The sequence below is a fragment of the Strix aluco genome, chromosome Z, assembly GCF_031877795.1.
Source record: "Strix aluco isolate bStrAlu1 chromosome Z, bStrAlu1.hap1, whole genome shotgun sequence".
NCBI lineage: Eukaryota > Metazoa > Chordata > Aves > Strigiformes > Strigidae > Strix > Strix aluco.
Genome location: NC_133971.1, coordinates 13,490,474 through 13,502,429, shown reverse-complemented (window position 1 = coordinate 13,502,429; position 11,956 = coordinate 13,490,474).

Genomic DNA, 11,956 nt, shown 5'->3' with positions numbered 1-11,956 from the left:
CGCCTTGGCCTTCCTCCATCCCTACAGAACTGGACAGCATCCCTATACTCTTCCATCACCTGTGAATTTCCTTCTTGCCCTTCAGACAGGTCTCAACTTGGCCATGCCAGTCTCTTGCTTTCCTTTCTTACACCTGGGGATTCAGAGCCCTTGCACTGTCTGCAAAATGTCCCTAATGATCTGCCAGCTCTGTTCTTCTCCCTTGTCCCTGAGAGCGGTTTCCCACGGGATCTCACTAACTCCTTGATCAGCGGGAAGTTCACTTTCCTAAAATTCAGGGTCCTGACTTTACTCCTCACCTGACCCATATCCCTCAGGACTGCGAGCTCCATGAGTACATGATCGCTGCAGTCCAGGCTGCCTTCAATGTTGACATCATCAATTAGCTCACTTGCATTGGTGACCAACATGTGCACCATCCCCTCTGGTAGGTCTGTTACCTGGCTTAAGAAATAATCCGCAATACATTCCAGGAGTTTCCTGGATTGCCTACAGCTCACTGTGATATTTTTCCAGCAGATGTCAGAGTGGTTGAAGACCCTCAGCAGGATGAAAACCTGCGAGCACAATGCCTCCTGTAGATGGAGTATCATCATAGAATCATAGAATCATTCAGGTTGGAAAAGACCCTTGGGATCATTGAGTCCAACCATCAGCCCTACTCTACAAAGTTCTCCCCTACACCATATCCCCCAGCATCTCATCTAAATGACCCTTAAACACATCCAGGGATGATGACTCCACCACCTCCCTGGGCAGCCTATTCCACTGTCTGACCACTCTTTCTATGAAAAATTTTTTCCTAATGTCCAGTCTAAACCTCCCCTGATGCAGTTTAAAGCCATTCCCCCTTGTTCTGTCACTAATCACTTGTGAGAAGTGACCAGCACCAACCTCTCTACAATGTCCTTTCAGGTAGCTGTAAAGAGTGATGAGGTCTCCCCTCAGCCTTCTCTTCCTCAAACTGAACAGTCCCAGCTCCCTCAATCTCTCCTCATACGATTTGTTCTCCAGGCCCTTCATCAGCTTCGTTGCCCTCCTCTGCACTCGCTCCAGCACCTCGATATCCCTCTCGTATTGAGGTGCCCAAAACTGGACACAATACTCAAGGTGTGGTCTCACAGAATACAGGGGGACTATCACCTCCCTACTTCTGCTGGTAAGAAGGCTTCATCAATAGGTTCCTCTTGATTGGGTGGCCTGTAGTAGACACCAACCACAAGGTTCTCTTTGTTGCCTCAGTCTCTATTTCTTACCCATAAGCTCTCAACCCGCTCATGGCTATTCTTCAGAGACAGCTCTTCACAATCTATTCATTTCTTGATGTAGAGGGCAATGCTTCCACCCCTACTTCCTTGCCTGTCCCTTCTGAACAGCCTGTAGCCATCAATAGCTGTACTCCAGTCATGGGATTCATCCCCCAAGTTTCAGTAATGGCAACTATCTTCAAGGTGTATTACAAAATTAAACTAACAAAGCATAGCTTCAGACAGAAACATTCAGTGCCATCAAAATGCTTCTTTCTGATTTTGACCTTTCAAAATTATTTTGGAATCAATATTACTCAGTTTAATTTTGGCCTGATAATTGCCACCAATTACCAAATGAAGAATGAAATAGAACCACGAGATCTTATTTTTATTTTGGGTTTGATACTTGTTAACATCACTCTTTGCTCTGCATTTCTCCATTACTTCTCTATTTCAACAAAGATAAACTATTTGCCCTCATCTTCAAGGCCCTTCATGGACATCACAACCCTATTACCATTCTGTGTTGAGGAGTTAGCTCCCATCATTGAACGGCCCACATTGTCCTCCCAGTCTTCAAATATTTCTTTCATCTCTTTTTATGCTCCTCATATTTGATAGGAATTCACTAGACACATTTGCAGATGTACCAAATCATTCCCATTCAGATTCCTTCTTCAAACTCACTGGAAAACTTTCAAAGAATGAAAGAATTATTTGAGGGTTTTTGTGTTGATATTACTGGCTACCAATCTGACTAATACTGATATTGTTTCATTACTTTTTTGTTTTATCCCCTTCATCTGGCTGTATTCATACACAGTTTTGATGTGTATTTATTTGTAGGCCACCTGGGATAATTTCTGTCTTTTTTCCTTTGTCTGGGCAATACCTAACAAAATGAAGTCCAAACCCATGTACAATCTGTAAAGACAGAAGGAAAGAAAACTTTAACTGTAATCCAGTAGCACTGCAATTACTGCACAGCATATTTTGGAGTATCAGATACACTGCTTAATGAATCCAGTATGTCTATAAATTTTCTGTGGATTTCTTTTGGATTTGTACTGCTGCATTAGAAAGAAATCTGCATGGATTGACTACAACTAACTGTTAATAATATTTTTTTTATTTCTTTATTTTTTTTGTTATGACATTAAGCTTAAAATTTTGTAATAAGAAGATTTGAAAGGACTACTTGCTGAACTATGAGATTGTGCAGTCAGGGAAACAAATTATATTCTAGTCCACATCTCTCTGTAAAATAGATGTCATTTAGGAGAAGCCCTTAAAAAGAGATTTCTTAATTGGAAAAACATCCTTTTCAGTCACAAGTGGCTGAGCTGGAGTGTGTCCTCAGAATATCAATATGAGCTGAAGCTATTAAAATGTCATAGTTAACCTTTTTAAAAAGCCTAATTTAATTAAAAAATAATAATTAGAGCATTCTCACCAGTAAGAAACGTCTGCCTCAAATGAACTTCCTGTAAGCTTTGAATTTCAATGGATAACACCCTACTGGAAAAGATTCAGCATATGAACAATGAGATTGAGTTTGCAAATACTGTGATTAATTTACAGGTTTTGCCATTGAAAGTAATTGCTGGACCATGCTGGAGGGCAGGGACAATTTACTTCCTGATCACACCTAGTAAAATGTTTTTGCACGTGTCAGCAGCTCTTAAGCATAATATAAAAAAAAAATTGTCAGACCAATCAATGTTCTTATATGCAGTTTAGTTTCCTTGCTTCTCCTGAAATCAATGAGAGCAGAGACCTCATGAACTGAAGGCAAAAGGCAGCATGGCACCCTACAGGGTATTTCTTGATTCAAACCTGCGTGAGTCAGAGCCTTGCTCTAGCTAGCATTTTGCAGGTACATTTTCATCCAGATGGAAATATACATTCCATGTCAGTGCTGGAGAGATGCTGCTTTTTAGTGCAGGGGCTGCTGGAATAAAAGCAGTCATATTAAATGGAACTAGATTATCTGAGGCAGATTGCAGGTCCAGGATATAACAGTGGTGGCATCCTAACCTGAGGGGTATTTGGAGATCAGCTGATGTAACACCTTGGAAAGGTTGCTCAACAGCTTCCGTACTCAGAAATAAATGTCAAAAAATTCTCACTGGATGTGAAACTGGAAAATCATTGTTTAGGAAAAACAACACAGGAGTGTTGTGACAGAACACTTAGGACCAACGATTTTAAAAAGACACTTTTAAGACATAGGACAGTTCTACTTCTGTTTGCTAGCCAGGGCCAGTGAGATCACCAAAGCCAGTCTGCATGGGATGGTACCAGTCTACACTAGTACTTAATTTACTTGAAAAGTGTCCTGTGTCCACATTCAGGTTGTTTTTAATTGAATTGATTCTTGATTGTGGAGTTATCCTGACTGGATGTCACCCATGTAATCATGGTGGGCAGCCAGAAGTGCCCCTTTCAGTAATGACCATTTTGACTCCCCATACACCCTGACAGACGACCTGGCCTTTATTGCGTACTTTGTATTCCACCTAGGTGGGAGAAGATACACGGGAAAATGTATCACACTCAATCCTTTTTCCCCAGGAACTCAATTTCTCACTTCAAATGTTTCACAGGATTTTACCAGAACGGGAGTCATTGGAAGAACCAACGAATTTACACCCCAGAGATCTGGATCCCGATCTAAAACTATGAAAACAGCCACACAAGCTCTGCTGTGGAGGACAGTGTCATGCATCATATTACAAAACAAGAAGGGAAGAAAGGGTATGGGCTGGGTTGTCCTAATCTAAGTATGGCAGAGCTAAGAGTTTCTCTCTGCCTGAATGTTACTGACCTCCCTTCACACAATACAGCTGGTACAGAAATTTCTTCACTGAATTTCTTTGTACTGTGAAATCCCATGGGCATTGCCTGTTCTTGTCAATCAGGTCCTTCCTGGGTTACTCTCAGCATGCTGTCCTTTCTCACTTCAGCAGGCTCCATACAACTATGAAATGCTGGCACCAGATGCGTTAAAAAATAAAATGCAATCAGATCTTTATACCTCTACACAGAGATACACATTGTTCATTTTGTCTTCAGGTACAGAAAGCTTAAGAAAAGAGACTGATAGGAAAGATACCCTAACTTACCGCTTTGAGATTGCACTCAACCTTCCCTAAAGTTGAGATTTCAAGAAATAAATGGCTTAAATCAGGCTATGCAGACATGTCAGAAATCATGGCTCTTTTAAGGCATGATTGCATACTCACCTCTGTAACAATTGCTACAAAATGTGACTAATTTTTCAACTCTCTTTATGCTGATTTGTAAGTATTATATGAAAGAAATTGGAGCAAAAAGAGGGTTTTAATTCTAGCCTGAACTTTTATAGCAAACCAATGTACTCAGGACTGCCACGCTGGTTGCTATTTCATTCTCTTCCTATGACACTTGGGAAGACCCTGAATGGTAGCACTTTGTATCTCCCTGGTTCACCCTCTGCCCTTTTGAACAGGTCACTTCTGCAGCTTGGTGGCCATTTACAACCTGTCCAGGTGTACAGGCACTGCCCTCACCTCCTCTGTGCTCTGCCAGCCGCCCACCACAGGGAGCAGTGTCTGCAGCCAGTGCCTGCGGGAACAGTGGTTTCTTCATCTGATCAAGCTGGGGAGAGCCACAGGTTGACTAGTGAACTCAATTGATGTTTGACCATGTTGTTGGGTATCTGAAGGAGCCTCCAACAACTAGAAGCCTCTCTGTGCTGTTCACTTTGACACTCACTGTTGCTCCAGATTCTTGCTCCTTCCTCCTAAACACTCCCAGGCACTCCAGATGAGAATTTTTCCCATCGTGTCTCATGCTCTGTCCTGAACTTAAATTTGTAATGGCATTTTCTAATATCCTGACTTTTAAAGTAGACCCTGATCACTGTCTCATCTATCTTTAGTGTTTCATCGTCTTAATTCTGTTGCCTTGACAGCAGTTGCTATATCTAACCCTAACCCACTAGTCACTGAGTTGTATAAAATCGTTGAGTAAAACACAAGTACATTAGACTCCTCCAAAATCACTGACCAAATGCAATTTAAACTTCAAACATACAGCCTTTGCTACAGAACATCTGTGCTAGGGGTGACTCAAGGGGAAGAGTAGGCTTTGAAAGGAGCAGGGAACAGCATCCTTGAAAGATGGAAAGGGAATGTGTAGAGATGCAATACTCCTTTAACGGCAGAATAACACCAGGAGATAATCTCTCAGCCAGAAACTGTTGAGTATTACCTGACTGCTCCTGGGGGCTGCATGTTCCCAGGCAGTGGCTGCAGCTAGAGAAGGGGAGCTTTCATAACGGTAACCATCGTTGTGGCTCTGTGAAGATTTTTAGAAAAATTGCTTCTGTCTTCCCACAGCTCAGCTGCCATTGCTGGTTATCACACTCCCGCAAACATACGCTGTCTTGCCAGTCCCTGCTGACTGTGTTCTGGCATATGTGGTCAGACTGCTGAATAGTTCTTTCAGACAAGGGCAAAGCTATACAAATATCATTATTAACCATAAACTGATATAACAAAGTGGTATGAAGTACACATCAATTCAAGATAGCTGAAGTGTTGCTCTTAGACCAGATAAATGAATTGATGCTTCCTCACTGTGCAAATATAGCCTAAGAGGAAGAAAAATTTCTCAGGTGCATCAGTTTAAAAAGCTTCTCTAAGCAGTGGTATTTTGAACAAGGCTGCACCACTGTAACTACCACATAGTGTAGTCATATCTAAATCAGTTTTATAGAAGATAATTCAGAGTCTTGTAGCAGAGAGCTCAGCAAAGGACATAAAATGTACCTGTGAAACCAGGGAAGTGCTTGGATGATTAGCAATATTGCTAGCGCTTCCCAAGCTCATTAATTTAAAGCTGTATTGGATATGTCTGTGCTGTAATACAGTCACAGAAGAAATTATAGACCTTACATCAGCTGTATGCAACCGACCTGGTCTTGTGAGGTGTGGATATGTAGCAGTTAAATTCTACATCTCTGTCTTGCTAGATTACAAACAGATTATAGTTCCTCTAAACTGTTGTGCAATGTTATGCATGTTCATGCCTCTGCTGAAGACTTACAGAATTCTATACAATATTATTAAGCATCAATTTTTAACTTATTGTGACAAAATAGGGCTTCCAAAATTCATGAGCTGGCTCTGCACTGCTCAGCACTTGCAAACAGAGCACCAATTTAATAAGATTTCCTCCTTGTCCTAGCACTTTGCAGTATCAGCCCCTAAATTGTTTCTAGCTCTGTGGAAAATGCAGTCCCAAAGACTTCTCAGCAGTTTCAATGCTAAAATGGGGATGCAGCAACTTGTTCCTCTGTCCACAGCTCTCTGCCTTAGAAATATGAAGCTCTTTTACCAAATGTAACTATGAAAACTCACTATTCTTCTTCTCCTGCTTTCTGAAATTCAGCTTCTTCTCCCTGTGAGCTCCTCTGAGTTGAGTTGCAAAATGCAGCCGTGGCTAGTAGGGTCCTTAGCTCTTCCTAAGGGCATTTCTGAGATTGCAGCCCTACCATGTTCTGTATTTCCAGATTACATGGACTTTCTTGGGATTGCAATATTTTCAAGGCTGTCACAGTAGTTTATACATTAAATATGATAAAATGTATTCACCATACAGTCAGTTATCAATCTTGTAATTCCTTGGTCACATCCAGCTCTTGTTGCAGACCATGCGTGATATTAATATCACAGAAGACAGGTTTAGTAGAAGACATACTAAGTTCTCCCCAGACAACTTGTGTCAGCATTAGCAGTGCTTGCTGTCCCATTTACACATATGCTTAAACTCCTTTGTTCACTTCATGCCTCTGTGCTGCAATTTCCTCTTCATCTGACAGTCTTTCCCTAATGCTCTCAAGACTTTACATTCATCTTTCTTTAATGCAAAGCAGGTCATTACCTTGAAAAGCCTTGTAGGTCACTTGAACAGGTTGCGCAACTGACCGCATATGGGTAAAAAATGTTGGCAAAATACGGGGGTAAGAAAACAGTTGTGAGACTATGCTACACAGCCTGAAGCAAAAAGTTTAGCAACATGGCACTATCCACAAATAAAAGAGCTATTTTTACCTGGAGATAACATCCCTTCTGCTTCTACCCTGGAGATAGTTCACATTACTTAGCCATCATCTGTTTTGTTTGAGGGGATTTATATTCCATCCTCCTGGGATCATGAGGATCTGGATACTTGAACACCACTTTGGACAAAACACTATTCACAGAAGTTCTGATGCATGAACGCCTCCAGTTCAGGAGCACTTTATACAGATATTTACCCTGTATATGGATTCAGAGAGAAAACAGGCTTTTGAACAGGAAGGCTGGAGTGACTGGCTATTTTTCCCTTAGCAGAAGAGGGAGAGATAGCCAACTGCCAGGTGAGCAATCTCTTTTAAAGAGCATTTGTGTATATCAGACATGGAAAATGCTATTTCAAGTGTCTTGTTATCCTTGCCTGGTCATGGAAAATGCAGCTGTAGTGAATCTGGCAAGATCATGGAACTCCACTGCCTGGAAAGGAAATGTAAAACTGCAGTCAGTGGGTTTGAATAAGCAGCATAGACCTACAAAGCTCCCACAACTGCTGCTTCACTTTCACATTGGAAATTACTAATATGGCAGAAACACAGAGGAGTGCAAGTCAAGGACTAGAGCCTACCATCAGGAGGGTTGTGGAAATAGCAGTTAAGAACAGAAGCAGTCACTACCTTCTTATCACCTTTGGGAAAACTAAAGATCACAGTGATAACAAGGGTATGTTGATTCACACATATGCACAGCAATAACACTTGCAATGAAAGGCCATTTTTAAAACAGATCTAAGAGACGCATGTGGAATCCTCTGTTAAAAGCAACCAATTCAAAACTATCTTTTTACAAAACTTATCCTTTAAAATATATGTACACCTGCTTGTTACAATGGGGTTGTTTTTTTCCATATTGTGATTCATATACAAGCTATTCTATCTCCTTGGTATGTGATTTCCTACTTCAAATCATTTTCAAAACTACCTAACATAACAAGCTCCAGGATAAGTGCTGGAACACAAGGTTTTACTTTTGCAGCTGAAGAATAATACATAATAATACATACAGAATCTGCACCAGCTCACACTGCAGAGCCCTGGAAAATAGGATCTCCCAAACAGAAATTCTACCATAGTGCAGCTCTCAATATCTTATAACTTGCATTGTGATTCTAAGTGGGAAATCCCCTATGGCTCTCTGAAAGAATATCTATAATGAATTCAACATATTATTTATGTAAAAACCTATCCTGTTGAATATTCTGCTCTTAGAAGACATGGCTTTCAAAATTAGATTTGCCAGTAAAACTCCTTTCCTTCATTGGTAATCAGCAGAATATCCCAGTCATTCCCTTCAATTTATTCATCACAGTGGTGGACAAGGAGAGGTCTACTACAGAGTAGTATTGGCTCCACAGGATCAGTTAGGGAAATCCATTCAAGGGAAAGAAATAAAAAGTGATTATGCCTTGTGCACATGAATTAGAGGTAAGACAAATACTACTTATACTTCAGAATTTGCTAAACAGAATAATCATTGCTTGAAAATTAAAGAAAGGCTGGTAGCAATGAATAGGCAGGCTTGGGGCATCTTTGAGTGTCACTAAATTACCAACAATGCTAAAGCATGGTTTTCACATAACCTTGCTCATCTAGAATCCCTTCTGATGAGATCAAACTGGATACCTTCGGACTGGCAGACACTCGCGCAGTGACCTCTCTTCCTTCTCCAGAAGGACAGATATTATTCTGCTTAAATAAGAGTAAATCATAGAATTATAGAATTATAGAATTGTTTAGGTTAGAAAAGACCTTTCAGATCATCACATCCAACTGTTAACCTAGCAATGCCAAGTCCACCACTAAAATATTATGCAGTCAGTCCACTGACATTTTTAACTTTGAGATGTAAGATAGGGACATGTGACTAGAAGATTATTCTAGATTCATTTAGTAGAAGTAGCCAGGAATTATTCAATATAGTTTTATCTACTGTTCCATCTTGTTATTGGTCTTGGGACCAGTACTGTTTGATATCTTCATCAATGACATAGATAGTGGGACCGAGTGCACCCTCAGCAAGTTTACAGATGACACCAAGCTGAGTGGTGCAACTGACACACCTGAGGGACGGGATGCCATTCTGTGGGACCTAGACAAGCTTGAGAAGTGGGCCCATGTGAACTCACGAGGTTCAACAAGGCCAAGTGCAAGGTCCTGAACCTGGGCCGGGGCAACCCCCAATATCAATACAGGCTGAGGGATGAAGGGATTGAGAGCAGCCCTGTGAAGAAGGGTTTGCGGGTACTGGTGGATGAAAAGTTGGACATGAGCTGACAATGTGCGCTCACAGCCCAGAAAGCCAACCATGTCCTGAGCTGCATCAAAAGAAGTGTGGCCAGCAGGTCGAGGGAGGTGATTCTGCCCCTCTACTCTGCTCTGGCCAGACCCCACTTGCAGTACCGCATCCAGCTCTGGAGTCCTCAACACACGAAGACATGGACCTGTTGGAGCAGGTCCAGAGGAGGCCACGAAAATGATCAGAGGGATGGAACACCTCTCCTATGAGGACAGGCTGAGAGAGTTGGGGTTGTTCAGCCTGGAGAAGAGAAGGCTCCAGGGAGACCTTATTGTGGCCTTTCAATGCTTGAAGGGGGCTTAGAAGAAAAATGGGGACAGACTTTTTGGCAGGGCCTGTAGCGATAAGACAAGGGGTAATGATTTTAGACTAAAAGAGGGTAGATTTGTGCTAGATATAAGGAAGAAATTTTTTACGATGAGGGTGGTGAAACACTGGGACAGGTTTCCCAGAGAGGCTGTAGATGCCTCATCCCTGGAAACATTCAGGTTCAGGCTGGACAGGGCTCTGAGCAACCTGACCTAGTTGAAGATGTCCCTGCTTCAGGGGGACTTGAGCACATGCTTATGAGCTGTGGTGAGCCCTACTGTCTCTGATCATGTCAAGTCCACAGAAAGAGCTGTTAGCAGTGTGAAATCTCCAAAGGCAGAGTATGACATGGCAACAACAGCAAACCCAGCTGGTGACACATGTTTACATGAGGAAATCTCACTGGTAAGATATTGCCATGACATCAGAGCTGTAGGACTGTGTCTCCCTGGAAGGGTGGCTTAGCATGGTTACATCTTTTCTAAAATGGTGAGTGTAGTATGTTTCAGCAGTCACATGTCCTAATATAGGCACTACAGAAGAAGGATTTAAAATCATCAGCATCTCTGGTGCACTCATTCACTCATTCAATGGATTTATTTAAAGTTCATATGTTAGACTGCAGGTTTACTGAAACTTTACAAAAATTTGATTTTTTTTCCCCACACAGCAATTAAGAATTAGCAACTGAAGCCTACCTTTTACATGCTTTATGATGTTTTTCTAATATGTATCTCTATATTAATATTGTAGTGGTTCCTTATTACAAATTGCTCTGCTCTGTTGCCAAGTGACCTGTGGAAGGTACATGAATCAGCCACAGCAGATCAGATATATTTTAAAATTTCCAAAGCAGGTGTAGCAGTTTATCAGGATAATCTATCACATAGTGGTGTTTTGCAAAGGCACAAGAGTTTTTAAAAGCAAACGCAACCAGAGAAGTCTAATACTGTTTATTTATTTAGATGGCACTGCAAGTTTGTCAAAGTTACATCTGAAGCTACATAGGGCAAAGTGACCCTCCAGGACTGTCTGCACTACAGAAAATAACCATGGTCTTTACAGAATATAATCTGATTCAAATTAATAGATCTGACTATTAACGATAGTTCTCTCACTGGATGAAAGTCAGGAAAAAAAACCTGTGACCACAAAGGATTAAGATGAAGACACTTGTTTGAATTCTGCAAAAGAAGGCAAAATGTTCTGTACCATGAGATATGCATTAGCCTAATATGCATCACTCAGGTAACTGTCACTGGATGCACACAAGGGACTTACTCATTCCCTGTCTCAGCTATTATTTCTGAGCAAGCTGTTGATTTAATACTACATGAAGAAGGTAAGACTAATATTCAGCAACTGTGATGCAAATTAGCTACATCTTTCTGGAAGTCTAATGATTGCAGCATCTCTTTTGTTTTATTCAAGCAGTTGTCGGTATCCTGGCTGCATTACAAAGCTGGGTTTTCAGTCCATTTGCTTGTGTCAGCTGAGCTGATCCATTCAAATCATTGTGTCGGGGTTCTTCCTTGACAGTGTTTTTCAGAATGTGGATTTTGCACAATAACTTTTTACATTGAACAAAACTGTCAATAGTAGTAATATATGAAGGGTCCTTTACTAGTTTGCAACACCTTCTTTTCATCTGTGTTTGCTAAGGTCCAGGTGCTTGCTGGCATGCAAATATGCAGATACAAAGGCACTGGTCACATCCACTGCAGTAATCCACAGGCAGTAATAAAATAATGAAAACTGAGACATCAAGACTACAAGTTCAAAATATTCCACCTATTTGTACGAGTGAAAGAGTCATTGAGCACAGAAATGCACACAGACAGCATTTTCTCAAGACCACATCACTCTGAGCTGTCATTCTCTGCACTGCTGAGCCCATGTCCTGTGAACTGCTACCCTCCTGCAGCAGGTCAGGGGATGCACAGCTGCATACTTTGATTAGAAAAAAGCCCAAACCACACACAT